Source organism: Misgurnus anguillicaudatus, chromosome 6, assembly GCF_027580225.2.
Source record: "Misgurnus anguillicaudatus chromosome 6, ASM2758022v2, whole genome shotgun sequence".
Taxonomy (NCBI): Eukaryota; Metazoa; Chordata; class Actinopteri; order Cypriniformes; family Cobitidae; genus Misgurnus; species Misgurnus anguillicaudatus.
Window position 1 is genome coordinate 9,579,072 of NC_073342.2, and position 19,552 is coordinate 9,598,623.

At 35.6% G+C, this 19,552-nt stretch overlaps 1 long non-coding RNA gene across 1 annotated transcript; it reads right to left on the bottom strand.

Annotated features, from left to right (window-relative positions):
• Window positions 1-2,632: 2,632 nt before the first annotated feature.
• Window positions 2,633-19,246, bottom strand: LOC129434227 (uncharacterized). The gene is made up of 6 exons (XR_012369819.1): window positions 19,046-19,246; window positions 5,199-5,537; window positions 4,489-5,080; window positions 4,336-4,399; window positions 4,184-4,245; window positions 2,633-4,042 (listed from the first exon to the last, which is right to left on the bottom strand). It is a non-coding gene; the product is annotated as an uncharacterized lncRNA (long non-coding RNA).
• Between the last annotated feature and the right edge of the window lie 306 nt (window positions 19,247-19,552).

Sequence of the window (19,552 nt, forward strand, 5' to 3'; positions counted from 1 at the left end):
CAGTGCAGCCAAACACAATACACAACCCTCACTGAGATAACACACACTGTCACTCACAATACACTGAGAGGAAAAACACTAACATCAAACACCAATACACAAAATACAAACTTTTTATCTTTACAGATTGAACAATTTCAGTGACTTCATAAAGTAATGTTTTCTTCAAATAATTATTTATTTATTGATTTATCACATGATTTATTGAACAGAACAATTCTTTAAGGTAAATGAAAATTAGCAGTTTGCTTCAATAGTCTGGAGTAATTTATGGAATTACAGTAATGAGGAAAAAAAGGTAGAAACTAAAATGACATACTGTAATTCAAACAAATAAATGAGGGGCTAATCCTGCCTCTCTCTAGCATCAGGCCACTACCTGCCACCATTTTCCCTCCACGAACCCGTCTTCCTTGTTCCATTTCCAAAATTTGTCTTTCTGAGCTCTACCTATCATATTTATATAAAAAGTAATAGTTTATATATACCTTTTTAAATATTTAATAAAGTGTTATTTTAATATTAGTATTCTTGTTGGTCTGGTCATTGGGGTGGTCTTGGGAACCTCCTCGAGGTGGAAACTAGGAAGGGGCGTGACCCTTTTAGCTATCTCGGGTATGCTCCGACCTGTGACAGTAGCATTAAACAAATTCAAAATAGATGCAATATTTGCATTTGTTTAAAGCAAAACATTTAATTACTTACCAGGCTACAGGTGAAGCAGCTCTTTTCACCTTCTTACGTCTCATGATCGGTCCTCATTTATGTCCAAGAGACTCAATAATAATCTTTAACATTTTAATCCTTTGATTTTTCATATCTTAAATGTTTGTATGCTGCTGCGCATCCATGTGATAAGCAAATGCGCGTTGTCGACCTGTTTATAGGCGCATATTACTATAGAGCTTATAAAATAATAAAAGCAATATTGCGCCATTGAGTTTAAACTTTAGACTTTAGAGCAGGGTTTAGTTGGTCAGTGGCGTAGTTTATTTTTGTTGCCTCAAAAAAGCAACGCACCAACAATGCACCTAAACACACCTGGTTTTCAGACCAGAACGCCCATGGGCGCAAAATTGGGTGCAAATGTTATCTGGAAAGACTTTTCTTTTTAAGCTGCTGAACCAACACCTCATGTTCCTCAACAGTGATGTTAAAGGGTGCACGAGCAAGCTGTAATTAAGTCTTCTCACCGAAGGTGTTCGACTGAGGTGTCAGCCTTAAACTGGGTGTTCATTTCCTTGATGTGGGTGGGGGAGGGGCGAGGAGTCAATACGCTGTTCGAAATATGATATTTATTGCACTACTATTTACAAAATTAACTTATTCCTTATCCTAATAGCAAACAAGAGTTAAAAACAATACGATTTATTTTAGCTGACAGTTGGGTGGGCCCAGGCCCACCTGTAGCTGCGACTGGTTTGTATAGATAGATTATTTAGGAAAGGTCACAAAATTTTAGCTCTGAGATAAAAAGGAACGTTTTTTTAACGAAAGAAATGTCATTTGTGGTCGTATAGAAATAAAAAAAATAAAAAATCAAACTATTTGTATTAGTAATTGGAAAAAGTGAAAAAAAAAACTTTATTTAGATACATTTACAGTACAATAACTACAGGTTATTTAAGATTGGATTGACTTTTTTTTAAATAAATTAAAATGGCAAGAGGCAGAGTAAAATATCTTAACTAATTTTCATTTAACTAGTTGTTAAAAAAAGTATGTTCTAAACATGCATTAAGAGCTGGCAAACCGCAAATGTCCAATTTTAAATAATCTTTTGCCATTATTAGACTAATTAGAAATAATCCAACTAGAATTATTAACATTTAAGTCAGTTAAAACCCAATAGATCCCAAAATTGTTTGTAAAAGACATTTCATAAACCAGTAAAGCTACTAGTTTAGTTTATCAAACAAGATATTCTAGTGAAGGAATTTCCTGGTGATAAAAACATCAAAAAAGTGACTCAAAAACTTAGTCCAAGATTTTATTCTGAGAAAACTGCCAGCTTGATTTCTTTATTTTATCAATCAATGGTGAATTGGTCATTGACTTTTCAGTTAACAAAAACAACTGAAATGCAGTTTTGTTTAATCTAATAAATGTATTTAAATTACATGCATTACAATAGATTTTGTGTCCTGTAACCAGTGTTGGGTGTAACTAGTTACTAAGTAATTAGTTACTGTAATTAAATTACTTTTCCTTATATTAATGAGATGCTGGCTGTTTATTAATACTTAATAGCACATATTAATGCCTGATTCTGCAAAACCTTATTCTACATCCTTAACCCTCCCCATTTCTACCAATACTTAAAATGTATAACTTCTTTAGTATTAGTTGTTGGAGTATATTGAGGCAAAAGTAGTTAATAGTTAGTTAATAGAGAGAATTGGACCCTAAAGTGGGACCATAATGTACTTTTATATATTATTTATTCGAGCTATTTCAAGCCTATCCTTGTATCATGTACTAAATAGGATTTAGAAAGTAATTAGTAATAAGTAATTAAATACTTTTTGGAGAGAGTAATTTGTAAAGTAATCTAATTACATGATTGAAGATGTAATTAGTAACTAGTAATTAATTACTTTTTTGGAGTAACTTACCCAACAGTGCTTGTAACTGACTTCTGCTTTACAGCCCCTTCGAATCCAACATTTTGTGCTAACAAGTCACTTATCTTCAGGTGGGAATGATTTAGTGAGCTTTAAAAGAACTTTTTTTGCACTGAGATTGTGAGGGGTAAGCAAATCTTATTTTACCATAACCATTCATTAAATTGAAAAAAGTCTATTTTTTCTGCCAAAGGAAACAGGTGAGATCATTTTGTGTTATATGTATCGTAATGAACAGAAACTATGGTATCGCCATGTACAATAATGATACTGATTTTTGTTTATTTTAGAAAAAAGCAACGTGACAGAGGGTGAACACCTTCTTTGAGCATATATGAAAATGATAAAAAATAAAAACAGGAACAACAAAATGATTTTTGTCATTTAAAATCCAACTTTCGTAAACATTTTGTTTGTTGTCAGGTGATTTAAAATACATTTGAAAATCAGTGAGTCAAATATCAGGCAGTAATTAATAAAAAAATGTTATTATGTGAATAATCAGATTCTTAGATCATTGACGTAATAAAAATATTTCTCCTTGAGCCTTTGTTTGTGCATTACTTATCCATGCAGTGTTATACAAACGCATTACACCTTATTTAACCCAATACTTTCCCAATGCACAATGATTAAAATCAGCTTTGATTTTAGTACCTTGTTTGAAGTCCTACATGTCATTACACCCAGTGAGGAAACAATTGATTGTGACAAGGGATACAAAAATGTGAATATGGAAAAGGTGATTTGTCGAAAAAATATACATGATTGCTATTTACCCTCACGAAGCAAACCAAAGATGACCAACAAGAAACAGATAATAGACTTTTAACTTTTCTGCTGCCAAAGACTTTTACTATGAAGTGATGAGTCACACATGTAGCTGAAAATTAGATCATGAATAGCTTAAAAGATTTTTACCAACAGATTCTTAACTCTTTCCACACTATTTTGACGATCTTGTCAAATAAGAGAAAACATTTCCCTGCTAATTATGCTTTCCTGATGAGTTTTATTCTGTAAATCCGCTCTTACCCAATTTATAAAAAAAACACTTAAGCTAAAATTTTATTAATTTTAGATAATCGTTTTATGTTTTAATAATCGTTGTGAAACTGATCTCTAACAAAATGCAATTATTTCAGCTTTATGCTCAAAATTTGGTATTTTTGAAGAAACCAATATATGAGAGGTTATAAAAAGAGAACAAATGAAGATGAAATATTTTTTTCCTTGTTGTTTGTTTGAAAGCAGAGGGTCTGTTTTTTCATTTGATATATTTGTATGTTTATATATTTATAGAAGAACATTTTCCTGGAAGGCATTTAGTGAAAATCAAAAATAATGGTGTTGGGCAACTGCTAAGGCTAATGACTTAGCAGAAATGCTGGTTGTTTGGGTCATCATGTTGGAGACAGCTGTGAATAGAAATGCATATAAGATTAAAATTATAAATATCTAAAAAATGTGTTAGTTTGTAACATACTGTAGTGGTGTAACCCCTCAAATGATATTAATTAATGTCTACGAAAAAGTCAAAGAAAGTGTTATTTGGATACCCCCGTGGTGTACACCATTCATGATTAGTGATGAAAGACTGTTGTCATTTTTCCATAGCAAGCTGTAGAGGGAATAAAGAAACAAAATATACTAATTCATGTATACTTTATATTGAATAATATCTATTTAAAAAATAGTTCAATTTGCCTACTTGGTATATGCAGCAGATCCCACATACTCCTCAATAAGGATCTTTGCTTTCCTGTCCATGAAATCTGAATCATATGAAAAAGTAAAATAGGAAAAAAAATATAACATATACAGATATAACACAGAGATATACAGTATATACACATTAACTTACTATTGTTGTCTTGCTGTGTCACACTGTTGAGGGAAAAAGACCCAAATCAACATAACTAAGGCTACATATTTATCAATGTGTTTTTAAAATGTCTATATTAAAGGCAGGGTGCATGGTCTCTGAAAGCCAATGTTGACATTTGAAATGACCTAAACAAACACACCCCTACCCCTATAGATTCTGGACCCTCTTTTGATAGACCTGCCCCACACATACGCAACCCAGGCAACGATACTGTTTAGTAGACACGCATCTTACTGCTACAAGTGTGTTTTGGTAGTCGGCCCGACTCCCTTTTCCAAAGTGTTCTCAAAAATCATGCACCCCCCGCCTTTAAAGAAAGTGTTGTTTGCCTACCCCAGTAGTCTGAGGGCAAAATGTAGACAGTTGTTTGTGAATAGATGGTACTCCTGTTTAGAGTGCATAGCACTCTTTACTCTGTCCTTGAAGTCTTTAGGGATGCCAGATTTCAAACGGAGAACGCAGTAAGGCTGATCACCAATGAAACTCATCACACTTTCTTTGCTGATTTTGCCTTTTCCCTTTGAAGATGCACTCCAGGAAAATATTGAATGGACTTCATCTGTATCGGCTGGGCACACACAGTAAGTATATGTTGAAATGGTGTTGCTTTAGTATATTGCATTAGTTTATTTTATGTTTGTTTGGGATCAAAATGTGTATGTTTTATGTTTATTTGCATTTCTTACATGTAAAGTGAATGACTTCATTGTTTTCAATGTTAACCCCAGCATGGAAAATTAGTTTCCCAACTTTATGCTCTGCCGCCCTTAAAATAAGATCACCTGGCTTAAGTTTTGATATGTCAGAATCAGTAATCCTCTTTTCGCCATTTAAAATGTTGTCAAAGTCCCAGTGGTAGCCACTCATCAGGAGACTCACATAGTACATAAGAGTCATTATACTCTAAAGAAAACAAATGCATATTAGTATTTATTTATTCAAATGTAATGTTATTTTCATTTATAAATACCCACCGTCATATCCATAATCGATTGAATGTACTTCGTTTTGGATCTGCAAATTTTCTGAAAAACAACAACAACACATGGACCATGAGTGCCAAGACAATGGCCCTCATTTATCATTCTTGCGTAGAAACGGGCGTATATGTTGGCGTAAGATTATGCTTACACTCCTCTCACCGCCTGATTTATGAAACTGTGCGTACCGTTGATATTCAGGTGTACGCAATATCTGCCCTTCATAAATGCCGCGGCTGAAAACGATCGTCATTAGAATAACACGCCCATATAAATTCAAGTCTCCGCCTCCCCCACGCCCTCATTTTACGCCATTGACACACGAAAGACGGCAAAGAAGAGAATCCGGGGAAGTGAAAAGAAACTAAATTGTTTTATTTGGGAGTTTAAAGAGTGGGATTAAAGACACATTAATAATTGGATGACAATTTGTAATATATTATTTTTATTATTAATTGATATTAAGAAGAATAATTATTTATTATTATTATTATTTACTGTTGCCATCTAAATCCTATGTCTGCTTAATGGTTCAGTTAATTTTTTTAAATAATATTTTAAAATGATGTAGTAACTTTTGTAGTGTGTTGTTCTGTATTTACAGTTGTTTGTTAGCTGTATCTTAGATCCAGTTTGATACGGAGCTCCGGATATAATTCAAATTAACAATTTGTTTCCACGACATCCACATGTTTTTCTAAGCTAATTTATAATTTGAAGTAATAATAATTGTAATAGTAATTACGAAATATTATAATAATTAATTCCAAGGAGCAAACTGTTGAATATTGGGTACAAATTATAAATTTATGGCCATACTTTAGACTAAATAAGAAAAAATAGTGTCCATAATGTAGCATAAAAAATAATTTGTGGCCATAATTTTGTCCTAATGTCATCATGATCGGATTTACGGCTCCATTCAACACAAGCATTTTACCTTACCTCATATGTATTTATTTATCATCGAATGGTATGTAACTAGCTTACCTTTTATTGCATTACCATGTTTTCGTAGCACATCCTTTCAATTTTTCTTCCTGCTCAATCTTAACTTTGATTTTTACTTTACATTTATGTATTAGGCTTGAATTCCATAACTTATTGCTAGACGTTTTTACAGATTCTCGAACTAGCAAATTATCAAAGGGCGTTCTGGGTTCAACGAGCGAACGAGCGGTGCTGAGGGAGCGGAATTTTCGGAAAGGCGCTTTTATGGTAATATTATCGCTCCGCTCCCACTAAGCTCCGTTCACATGCTCGCTGTTAAACGTCAGGCAAAGCGCACAGGCTCTCGACTGATTTGATGCATACAACTCAAATGCTTTGGTAAAGTATCACAAATTAAACATTGAACATTGTTGCATAAAAATAAACACTGAAGTTTATAATTACTATGTTTTTTTTACAGTGGGTCATAATATATCATATATTTTAGTTTGTCAGTGCGTTTTTTGGTGTTAGGAAGTGTTTGCGCATTTCTGCACTAACTCAAAATGTGCGTACACCACCTCCTGAGCTGGCGTAGGATTTGAGCATGCCGTACGCCAACGTCCATATTGATAAATCTCAAATTCACCGTGGTTTTGGGTGTACGCAAGGTGAACGCTGGAAATTTGGTGTACGCACTTTTGATAAATGAGGGCCAATGCCTTAAGACCGTTTTTATTTGAGTCACAGGAGAAGTCACACAGTACCAGGTGTTTCAAAACTTTTTTATTTTTCAATGTATTTTAAAATTTTCATTTGCGATGTTCATGGTGCTGAAATCAAACGCTTGTTGCATTAGAAGATCCAGGGCCGTGCACAGACATTTTGAGGGGCAGTTGCCCAAACCAAAAAGGGGGCACGGGGAGCACAATTTATATGGTTTTAACAATATGATGTGTTATAGATTAGTATCAAATAAGTCCTTTATAATGGAAGTGATTATAATGGAAAATAGACTTTATAACAAGATTTAGAGTGTGACAAAACTTCTTAATATTCTATATGATTTACATGCTGAAGCTTTGAATCCATGTTTGCACTTTTGAACAGCTTTTGCAGCCTCCCTTCAAACTCTGACTTTTTTTTAAAAAACATTGTTTTTTATTTTTTTCGACATAGTGTGCCAACAACAGCAAATTTGGTGTTATTTATATTAGATCTCATCGGGTACATTACTCATTAGACAATCACTGTAATTCTAAAAATGTTTGCTAAGTTGTTAGCACTTTAAGAAGACAGAGAGCAAATCATCCACAGAAATACAAAAACATATAAAAGCCGAGAGAGGTCATCCATATTTTTATTTTTGCTGCTTGTTTTCTCATGATCTTGAGATAACAAAAGTTGTTTTTTCTCGCTATCCAGACATAATAATCCAATGCCATAATGTAATTTTCTGTCCATAATATTTCATTTATTTTGAAGTGGACTGCTGATGCAAGGAGTCTTCGCCGTTACCACGCGTAGCTAATTGTCGATAGACTTAATAAATAAATAAAGTTTGATGTTCGTGAATTTAGGGACCATCTCTAAAGTGCACTGTACACGTTTCTATCTTCATTAGTATTTAACAGTTTATTTGAATAAACCCAGCCAACATTGCAAGGTGGGGCCCATGTGGGCCCCATATGGGCTTCCTATGTGGGCCCTATATGGGTTTGTCCATGGGTTCCACTATGGCCCCACGTGGGTTGCCCACATGAATTTGATATAGAAACTGAGTGGGGCTTATGTGGGGCCCACGTGGGCAACACACATGGGCCCTATATGGGTCCCATATGGGCTTCCAATGTGGGCTGTACATGGGTTTGTCCATGGGTTCCACTGTGGCCCCACCTGGGTTGCCCACATGAATTTGATATAGAAACTGAGTGGGGCCTATGTGGGACCCACGTGGGCAACACACATAGGGCCCATATTGCACCCACGTAATGAAGCCCATGTTACATATCAGGGCCCAGAATGGACTTTTGATGGGTACTGGACTGGTCCCTTATTATGAAATAATTATACTTTTAATGCTTAATTGTAATTTATTTAAATAATATATTTGTTTTAAATTGAAAACCGATAAAAGCAAATCATTTCAGTTCGGTAAATATCAGATTTCAGCATAAATATTCAACAGTTCATTCATCTGTAACATCACAAAACATGAAGGAGGTTCAATATATCAAAATACTTTATTGTCAATTTATAACAATACAATGCTAAAATAATCATGAACATTTCAAAACTGCTAAGGCAGGTAATGACTAACAATTTAAAATAACACTTTGAATAAGCATTGAAAGAAGTCAAACTCTTAAAATACTTCAAACTCAAAAACAACACAAACATTGCTCACTCTTCTGGAGATGGTCTTCTGATCATCAATTAATCTTTGCTCAAACTTTTTTTGAAGAACTTCCAAAGCATCCACAGCCAAACTCATTAAATGTCCTTGCACGTTTGCTTTGATTCATCAGTGTGAAGTCCGTGAACTTGTACCGTACTATTACATTTTCTAAAAACATAACTCAGGATAAATTACAAGTGTAACAGTTGTGAGAGACTCCTGCTGCTCCGATAAAAACCGTATCCTTGCGCCTGAGCAGAAATTCTTGTAGTTTAAATGTTTATCATCTTCATAGTTGTAATTTTAAAAGTCTGCCTATTTTAGCAAAGATTATTTAAAATATGATATTATATTATGAGATAAAAATCACAATTAAAAACGTTTGAAGCAGGACTACTTTGTCAAGCGTAATGTGTCGTCGCAGTGAGCAGATCGTAATGAGGTCTCCTTATATGAAACACCTGACTCCACTAATCAGACTCCTTTCAGAATGTTTGAAACATTTCTTTAATTAACACACTTATCAAACTGATGAACTTTCTGACATTTCTTATTTTCACTCATGCTCAGCTGTGCAAATTTAAATTAATAATTGGCAGGTAAACATTACAAATATCACAAATAAATGTTAACAATAATGCATTTTTATTTAAAATGTTTTATACTGATCATATCCTATCTGTGATATTATTTGGTCTTTGTATAAAAGTGACTATAAACCAAAAGTTATAATTTTAAGATATTAAATGTATATAAAATGTATTTTAAGCATAAAATGTTTTGCCCACATAGGTGCCATGAGGGCCCCACATTATTATCCCACATGGGCAAACCTATATGGGGCCCACATAGGGAAACCCACATGGGACCCACATAGTCAACCCACATGGGACCCATATATATTGCCCATGTTAAGCCCATGGCCACATGAAACCCATGTTGCCCATATGGGACCCATGTGGGGCCCACATATCAATTTTAATTAAATGTAAAAAATAATGCATTTTTATTTAAAATGTTTTATACTGATCAAATCATATCTGTTATATTATTTGCTATTTGTTTAAAAGTGACAATCAACCAAAAGTTATTATTTTAAGGTTATAAATGTATAAAGAGATATTTCAAGCATAACATTTTTTTGCCCACATAGGTGCCATGAGGGCCCCACATTATTATCCCACATGGGCAAACCTATATGGGGCCCACATAGGGAAACCCACATGGGACCCACATAGTCAACCCACATGGGACCCATATATATTGCCCATGTTAAGCCCATGCCACATGAAACCCATGTTGCCCATATGGGACCCATGTGGGGCCCACATATCAATGTTAATTAAATGTAAAAAATAATGCATTTTTATTTAAAATGTTTTATACTGATCAAATCATATCTGTTATATTATTTGCTATTTGTTTAAAAGTGACAATCAACCAAAAGTTATTATTTTAAGATTGTAAATGTATAAAGAATGTATTTCAAGCAAAAAAAAATTTTGCCCACATAGGTGCCATGAGGGGCCCACATTATTATCCCACATGGGCAAACCCATATGGGGCCCACATAGGAAACCCACATGGGACCCACATATATTGCCCATGTGAAGCCCATGCCCACATGTAACCCATGCTGCCCAGATGGGACCCACGTGGGGCCCACATGTCAATGTTGGCTGGGAATATAAAACATCTAAAAAAAGTGCGCATTATAGTTGACAACCACGAACACTTTACATTTGGTTTTGTGACTGTTTGTTAACTTTAAGTTATTCCATTTTAATGCTGTTTAAAGTAGAAATGTATATGGAGTTACTTTAAAGACGGTCCCTAAATTCACCGCGCTATCAAATGGTCAATTATTGGCAAATCTTCTTGAGCGAATCCCTGATGTAAGTAAAATCTCATTTGTTCATCCATGCTAATTTGCTAAATATGCTTTTGCTGTCTAAAAATTATGTTCTATTGAGTACACGTAAGCTTTAATCACATCACAAGAATACAACTTTTTTATGTCAAGATCACAATAAAACAAGCTGCTGTTTTCTAGAGATAACGAGAAAATTAAGTAGTGATCACTAGAACACATGCAAGCAAAAATAAATATAGAACACGACCTCTCTCGGCTTCAATCTACCAAATTACTAATTGAGCAGCTCAACAACTGAGGTAATGTAATGAATCTACCTGTTAATACAACAAACTGTCGTCTTCGACCTTCAAAGAGTGGACACAGAATGTGAGAGATGTTGCGGAGCGGGCGGGAAATCACGAAGTGGATTACCAGTAACAGTGGATCTTTAGACGAGCGGTAACAGAACACTTTGACTGGGGTTGGCGAGAGGGGCACCTCAGCCGATTAGGGCAGAAGGGCAGTTGCGTCTAGCCACCGGGCCACCCCCCTGTGCACGGCCCTGAGAAGATCACACACCTGAGGATCAGCTTTGCTTATTTGTGACCCTGAACTAATTTGGCCTGCTCGTAGTAGACTGCATTGGTCATTATGGAAATCAGCTGTAGCGCCTGTGTTATTTAATTTGCGTATTTTTAGTAAATAACCTGCAGATATTACCTTTTTTTTGGAATTGCGCTCTCAAGCTAATTTGCACAGTTTGGTAAATCTGGCGCTAAAAGTGAACCAACATGGGTTACAGTACTGTGACATTTAATTCATAAATGCACAATTTACATTTACAAAATCAGTTTCGTGAATTCAAAATGCAGGTAATAAACACACAAGCAAAAGCACAAACATTTCCCCCAAATCTTCAAACAAATCTTAAACTAACTTAAGATACGTAATGCTGTGTGGTATTGTGCAGTGTGTCCGCATTAGTTTAAACACATTATGAGATCATTCTAGCTCCACAGAAAACAAAGACAAAATTATGTTGGCAGAGAAACTGCGAAAATAAAAGTTCAACTTAATATTTTTAAATTGACACAACTTGAACATCTTAATTTTTACTCTCTCAACTAATTCGTAAGTTGACTTGACAAGAGTATTTGTGACCTCAACAACCATATGTTGAATAAATTCAGTATACTGTAAAATATTGTTTACTTAACTATTTGAGTTGTCTTTTTGTAATATTTACTTAAATGTGTAAGTAGTTATAATTTTTGTTTAATAAAAAAATTGACCGGACTATTTTTTTTAGTTACCTGGACTTACAAAGTCTTGTAATAAAAGCAGTGGAGGACAAAGTACACATATCATCTATTCGAGTAAATGTAGAGATATCAATGTAAAATATTACTCCAGAAGTACTTGCTTTAAATTTTTACTTTAGTGAAAGTATCAAAGTATTTGCCCAAAATGTACTTCAGTACAAAAGTACTGTGATTTATTATGGCTGTATCATTTTTGTCAGGAAACTCACGCTGAACTCATATTACTGTACATATAAAGACTCTTTTGACTCACTAATATATTAATAGAATTACATTAATTAATCAGACACTGATGTCTATTAAAATGATCATAAGCCTTAAACCTTAAAGCTAAACATTTTTTTTTAGAACCAAATTAAATAATAAGTCTCATTTTAAGATTTATTTGTTAGATAGTTAACATACCTTTTAATGTGGCTACCGTGCTTTCTCTGCAAAAGATTAAAAACATTAAAGGTCCAGTTCTTCCTTAGCCTGGGTGCCAGCCGAACTTAGCCCCGCTCACACCATTTGAGGACGGGAAGTTTGGCCTGGAGATCTATTTAGACCTCACTCAGACCGTCACCACCATGGCCGTAGCCAGGGTTTGAAAATTACCGAGGAGGTCCAGGGTGGGGTGTTAAGAGTTAACAAATGCTATACCAGGTGAAAAAAGTGCACTTAAATAAAATACACTTTTTAAGTACACTTAGTAAATGTACTATTTTCGAGCACTCATTTTGTGGCTTTTATCACACTTGTTTTTGGTACTTCTTAAAATTAAGTTAAGAACATCTAAGTGTTATTTTGAGACATCATTTATTTCAATAAAATGTAGTTGGTATACTGGTATTCTTACTTTTTCAGGTAAACTGAAGTACTGCTCAAGTAGAACTTAACTTTTAATTAGTATATTTGTAGCATAACTTTACATAACTAACAAATATACTTGCTGGTTTAAGTACATTGAAGCATACTTTAATTTTACCTGGGATCTCAAATATTCTGTCTTAGCCTTTTTGCATTTTGGGGACACACTCTGTTTTGGGGGATGGAATGGGACTGCTGGATTATTAACTACTTTTTCATGCAGCAATGTTTATTTTGTAATCATTTTAATAAGCAATATTATATAACAAAAACGTTACAAGAACTTGTTTAGTGCTCTTAGAGGCGGTTTCCTGGACAGGGATTTGACTAGTCCTAGACTCAAACACTTTTAAGAGCTCTCCAAACTGAAAACAACTTCCACTTGCATATCTTAAAATACATCAGTGCCCTTTGTTTTACCCCAAAATGCACACAGGTAATGTTTTTAGTAAGGCATGTTTGTTAAAACTAGTTATATTTTCTAATTAAACTAAGGCCTAGTCCTGGATTAAGCTAATCCTGGTCCGGGAAACCGCCCCTTATTGTTTTCAGCATGGCTCCCGTCCTGTCTGTGATTTTGAAGCTTTGATTGTGTTTACAGTGCGCAATATAACATGTGTTCATGTTTCACGTGTAAAAAAACGCGGTATTTTTCACACAATTTACTTATCTGTATAGCGCTGTTTTCACTGTCCTCAAAACGGGGTGATGTCTTCCTTGTTATGTGAAGTCCCTCCTTCAGAAATACGTATCGAGTTTTGATTGTGTAGTTTGTTTAGTGTGCTGTGATTCGATAGCAGCTTAGCTTAGCAGAGCCATTTGAGGCAAAGCTGGTGACTGACGTATTCCTGTGGGCGGAGTTTAGTCAACGAACTGTTTTACTGACGTCATTAAAGCAGGAAATAGAGGGCTGTAGTCCAAACCGGCCGTTCGTTGTAGGCTTTTAAAGAGTAACTAAACCCTAAACCAACTTTTTTAAGTTAATGATCTGTAAAAATGATGCTTTATTAGTGCTGTTCATTGATTTTAGTTTTTTGACATTTGGATGTAAAGTGCCATGACTGGTATGGAGGATATGCTTCCGGTCGAATGGGAAATGGCAGCTTTGACGTCTGGTTGTGACGGCTACTCCACGTTGTCCGGTTAAAGAGTGCATTAAGACTGACTGTCTGGTGTGTCGCACCTCCAATGCCACCACACGGGGGGCTCGCTCTGGTAATGCGCTTGCCATTTTGTTGGCGGCCCTTAAAAAGACTGCTAATCCCGATGACAAGGAATCCATGAGTCAAATAGATTCTGCCCTTGTTACCCATTCTCAGCTAACCAGAGATATTGGGTCTACTATGGCATCAGCCGTGATGTTACAACGGCAGGTTTGGTTAGCGCAAACGTCTCTACCAGAAAATAACCGGAAAGAACTTGTGCAAATGCCGGTTGTCCCATGACAGGTTTTTCATCCTGACTCCCAGGGGTTGTTGGATAAGGCTGAGCAGTCTCTGCGAACTAGAGATTGCGTCCCCCTACTTTCTTGCGGGTCCACATGACCTCCGTCAGGGACCCGGTTCAGGCTCGTTTTTTAACACAGGAGGTTTTAATCTTACTACAGAAGGATGCAATCATAAAAGTCGATCCCAGCAAACAGCTCACTGGCTTTAATTCCACGTATTTCCTTGTTACAAAGAAAGATGGTGTGTTGCGCACCATCTCGGACCTAAGGCGGTTAAACACCTTCAATTTGCCTTCCAGAGACAAGCATACCAGTTCAAGGTCCTGCCATTTGTCCTGTCCCTCTCCCCGAGAGTGTTTACCTGGGTGGTATTAGCTACCTCCACTTCTACTGTCAGGGATAAAAATCCTTCCCTATCTGGACAACTGGCTGGTTTGCGCCCCATCTCCCGACCAAGTCTCAGAGGACACAAGACTCCTTATTTTCTGCCTGAGGTGGTTAACCCTCAGACTCTTAACCAGGTGATTGAGATAAGCTCCTTTCAGCTTGACATGGCTCTTCCACAGGGGAATGGGAGCTTGCTTACTATATGTCCGGTGAGAGCACTGCGAACTTATCTTTGCCCGCGAGATGCACTCACACCCAGCTTTTTGTTTGTTTTGGTGACAAGAAGTTGGGGCTCCCTGTGTCTAAACAGACCTTGTCCACCTGGATTGTGGTCACTTTTCTCACACATCCAGTCCCTGGGTTTCACAGTGAATGTAAAGAAAAGCAACCTCGAGCCAAGTCAGTAGGCAGTCTTTTTGGGTCTCTGCCTGAATTTTGTCACAATGTCGGCATCTCTCACTTCGCAGAGGGTGCCATCTATTCTGACCCTCCTGGACCAATTTCAGCTGGGCAGACGGGTGAAGCTGGTTTAGTTTCAGCGGCTGCTGGGCATGATTTCGGATTGCAGAGATGGCTGAATGCCCTCAAACTCCACCCGAAGGTGCACAGGTACATAAAGATTTGTGCGTCACGTACATGCCTTCAAGCTCTGTGTCCATGGTGGGACCAGGCACTTTTGGTCCAAGGAGTCCCTGTGGGGCTCATTCCTTCGCGCCGACCAGTGGTGACAACGATGACGAGGCGGGCTTGTCAGATTCTGCAGTCAGGCGCAGTTGCTCTCCACCAACTGCGTTGGTGAAAAACAAGATGGGAAAAGACTTGCTGATGACACAGCTTAATGCTCATTGGCCCGGGGATGTCAGCTGATGAGTAGTAGTAGTTTCATATTTATTTAACTTGACTTATGACGTTTATATTTTAAATTAATTCCTTTAAACTTTTGTATTGTTGTTGAATTTGTACTGTGAGCTGTTTATATTTCACACTGAACTATACCACTCTAAACGTGCTAACATACAAGAAAGGGGGCTAAATAATTGACCAAATTTTAGTTTAACCAAAAAAAAATCCTAGCTTGCACTTTCTGTCTGTCTTCCATCAGAGTACAGTTTTTCCTTGTCTTTCATATTTGTGTTTAGTATTGTGGAATTGCCAAAGACCTGGTGGTTGTTTGTGAAAGCTTTACAGACAAAATTGGTAGGGCCTCGCCATTTTCATTATTTCACAGCCTTAATATAAATCAAAGTGTAATATGACATTGACAAAATGTTAAATAACCTTGTCTGATAGTCTGACAGTATTGTGGAATAGTATCTGGCCATCCTGTCCTAGTATCTGTTGTGCACGGCTAGGGGCAAATGGCCAGATGATGGGCCTATTTGGGAGAAAGTCCAGGGCTGTTTTTTAGCCCCAGTCCGTCCCTGGCTGTGGGCTTACTGTGGACCCATTGGGCAAACTGGGGGCTTACTGTGGGCACATTGGGCAAAGTGTGGGCTAACTGTGGGTACACTTGGCAAAGTGTGGGCTATCTGTGGGCAATATGTGGGCACATTGGGCAATAAATAGGCACCCTGGCTATAAATACATGAAAGTAAAATATAGAAAATGATGTGCAAAACATGTGAATTGAATACTGAATTTCTTTTATTTAACAAAACCACATAAAGCCACTTATTACTAAACAAAAGAAACAAAACAATATTAATTTCCTCAGGGGCACCAGTTGATATTATCTTCTGAACCTTCTGATTCTTCCCCCATCCTGTCACTGCAGATGTGGTGTCCTGGTTGCATTTTTATCACAGCATCTAAGTGACACAAACGTAAAAAAACAATAAAGAAAATCATCATTAAAAGACATTTTTAACAAAATTCAATCATGATTAATCCAAGTTAGTAGGTAACTAATTTTAAAAGGGGTTTTCTGCATTTTAACATTGTTTTTAGCCCCAATTATTAAAAAACTTCAAATACTTTCGAGACCTAGTTTTTATTTGCTTAAAGTCTAGCTATATATAAGATATCTTTCAGTGCAAGATAACATTGGTGTAGCGTATATAATATATAAGTAAATGTATATTTGTAAATGTAAGCAAAGGGACTTTTGGATAATGTTTGTGCGTGTTGCTTGCTTATGACTCGCCCATTGACTTTTCATAGTAGGAAAAATTACTATGGTCAAGTCAATGGGGACATTGAGATTAACATGAGATTAGCAGTAACAGAGTGGTGTTTTATGTGAGCTTTAAATGGGCCATGGCACAAGACTTTTTTTTAAATGTCAAATAAATTTTTGGTGTCCCCAGAGCACATATGTGAAGTTTTAGCTTAAAATACCATATAGATAATTTATAATAACATATTAGAATTGACACTTTGTTGGTATGTGCAAAAATGTGGCGTTTTGGGTGTGTCCTTTAAAATGCAAATGACCTGATGAAGTGCAGACACTAATCACAATGAATTGAAACTCAATTGTACTGTGAATTATTTTTTTCTCTCTCTTTTTCTCTGCACTAAATGGCAGTGCTGTGATTGGAGAGTGCAGATTAAGGGGGCGGTATTATTCGAATAAGAGCTCTTTATGACTTCATAAAGAGGGACAAATTTCAACAACCTATTTTTGTATGTGCTTATAGAGAATGGTTTACCAAAACTAAGTTACTGGGTTGATCTTTTTCACATTTTCTAGGTTGATAGATGCACTAGTTTTTCTTACCAAGTATTTCAAGCAGCTATGTTTTATTGTTTTAAATTGATGTTTTAATGGATCCAAAAGGATTATCTTATAATTGTCTTTGTTTAAGAGTATCTGTAGGATTTTATTGCAGAAAGCTGATGGATGTTAGTCAGTGTGTCACTATTAAATTTGTGTGAATGAGCTGTGTTCTGGCCTTAATAAAATCCAAAATGATGAAAGAATTATTATTTTTTTACTAAAACTATATGCATCATATAATACATTATATGAGACTGAGGTGTACATCAAGTCAAAATGAGCTCTGACTATTTAGTTGTAGGTAATATTTTTATTTATCCATTGTTTAAACTTTGTGGTTTACTTATGCACTTTTTGAGCACTTATGTTTTGGGTGCAAATATAAACACAAAGTAATACTTACTCTTCAGCCAATGTAAAACATCAAAATACAACAAGAAAATGACCTGGAAGAAAGTGAACAAAAATATATAATAGTTATTAATCCAGAATTGATGGCTTCTGTTTAAATAAGTTATAACCATAGATTTACGTTTCAAACCCTATATAACTTGCGTTATAATTAACTATGTCAAATAAATTTGAAGAACGATGATAACACATTTTTTTAGAAGGTAAAGAAAAATAAAAGAGCTGCATTACATTACCTCATAGCTGCATTATGAGCTCAAACTACCGGCTTACATCAACAGTAAACAATTAAAGTTCATAATATTTTAGTCATATCGAATTACTAACAACAAAATGAACACCACGGTGAACTTATTTAATGAAGAAAACAGGAATTAATAAAAACTTACCTTAGAATTTACCACAGAAACGAAAACTCTCGTCTGAGGTAAACATCGGTTATATCCTGGTTGAACTCACGAGGACGGAGGCGCCCGCCCGCAAATAAAGGTGTGTTCGAGGACTGAAATTAGAACTTGTTTAACATTAAATATTTATTGTATTAAAATAAACAGAAATATTGTTATTTTAAAGCATAGCTTTTAAGATCCTTATCCGGGGGCGTGTTCAATTATTTCTATATAAACATGCACATTTTGTTCTAAATGTATAGACCTTTCTAAAAATGTATAAAAATGGTTTTATTATAGTAAAAGTGTAGTAACTATGGGTTTTGATTTAACAACAACAATAAACATCAAAAGGAAATTACATACCAATCAATGATTATTATTTTAATAATAATGATACTTATTTTAACAATTAAAATATTTAAAATATATATTATTACTATGATTAATGGCAGTTAATTTACCAGATTAGCCAACTTGGCGAACATAAAAAGTTACTTCATGATAACGTTTTATATATTTTAACCACACAATCCTGCCAAAAAACAACAGAAACCATCACAGAAATTCTATTGGATTTAATGGTTGTAATGGGAATGGAAACTATAATGGTCTCTGTTCGTCTTTACTGGCTTGTGTCGGGTTCTATTGGTGGGGACATTAAATCCTACTGGAATATGTCCCAAAACACACTACGAAAAGGAATTTTGTAGTGGTTTTAATGGTAAAAGCGAATGGTTCTTTTAAACCATTAGAATCTCTGTGATGGGTATCTATTGTTTTTTTTTCAACAGCTACACTTAAGATTACTTGTTTAAAAATATAACCAAAATGAAAATGTCTTACCTCTACTTGTTTCCTTAGATTTGAAGGGAAATTCTTGTAAGAAAATAACACACTAAGGTAGGCATAGAAGAAAACTTGCGTAAATAAAGCCTTGGCTGCCTCAGTTATTTCCTCCGTTGCTTTCGCTCTCCAAACGATACGCTGGCTGGCTGCTGCACTGACATAAACGTGTATTCACATTTAGTATAACGTTACCGGGGCAACTAAAACAAGTTCAAAAACCAAACACGTGCTGTACCCTGATTGGTAGCTTGACCTGCTGGTTAGCCAGTTTTCTTAACGTAAATAGAACGTTCCCTTTAGGTTCCGGGAACGTTCCCAGAACAGTCTCGTTGGGTTCCCAGAACGTTCTCGTAACCTAAAGGAAACATTCTATTTACGTTAAGAAAACTTTCCTGGCTAACCAGCAGGGAACGTTCCCAGAATGTTTTCCTAACCTCTACATTCTGATGCCTGTGCATAAATAATCAATCAACAAACCATTTTATCTACGTTGCTTTACTGTTC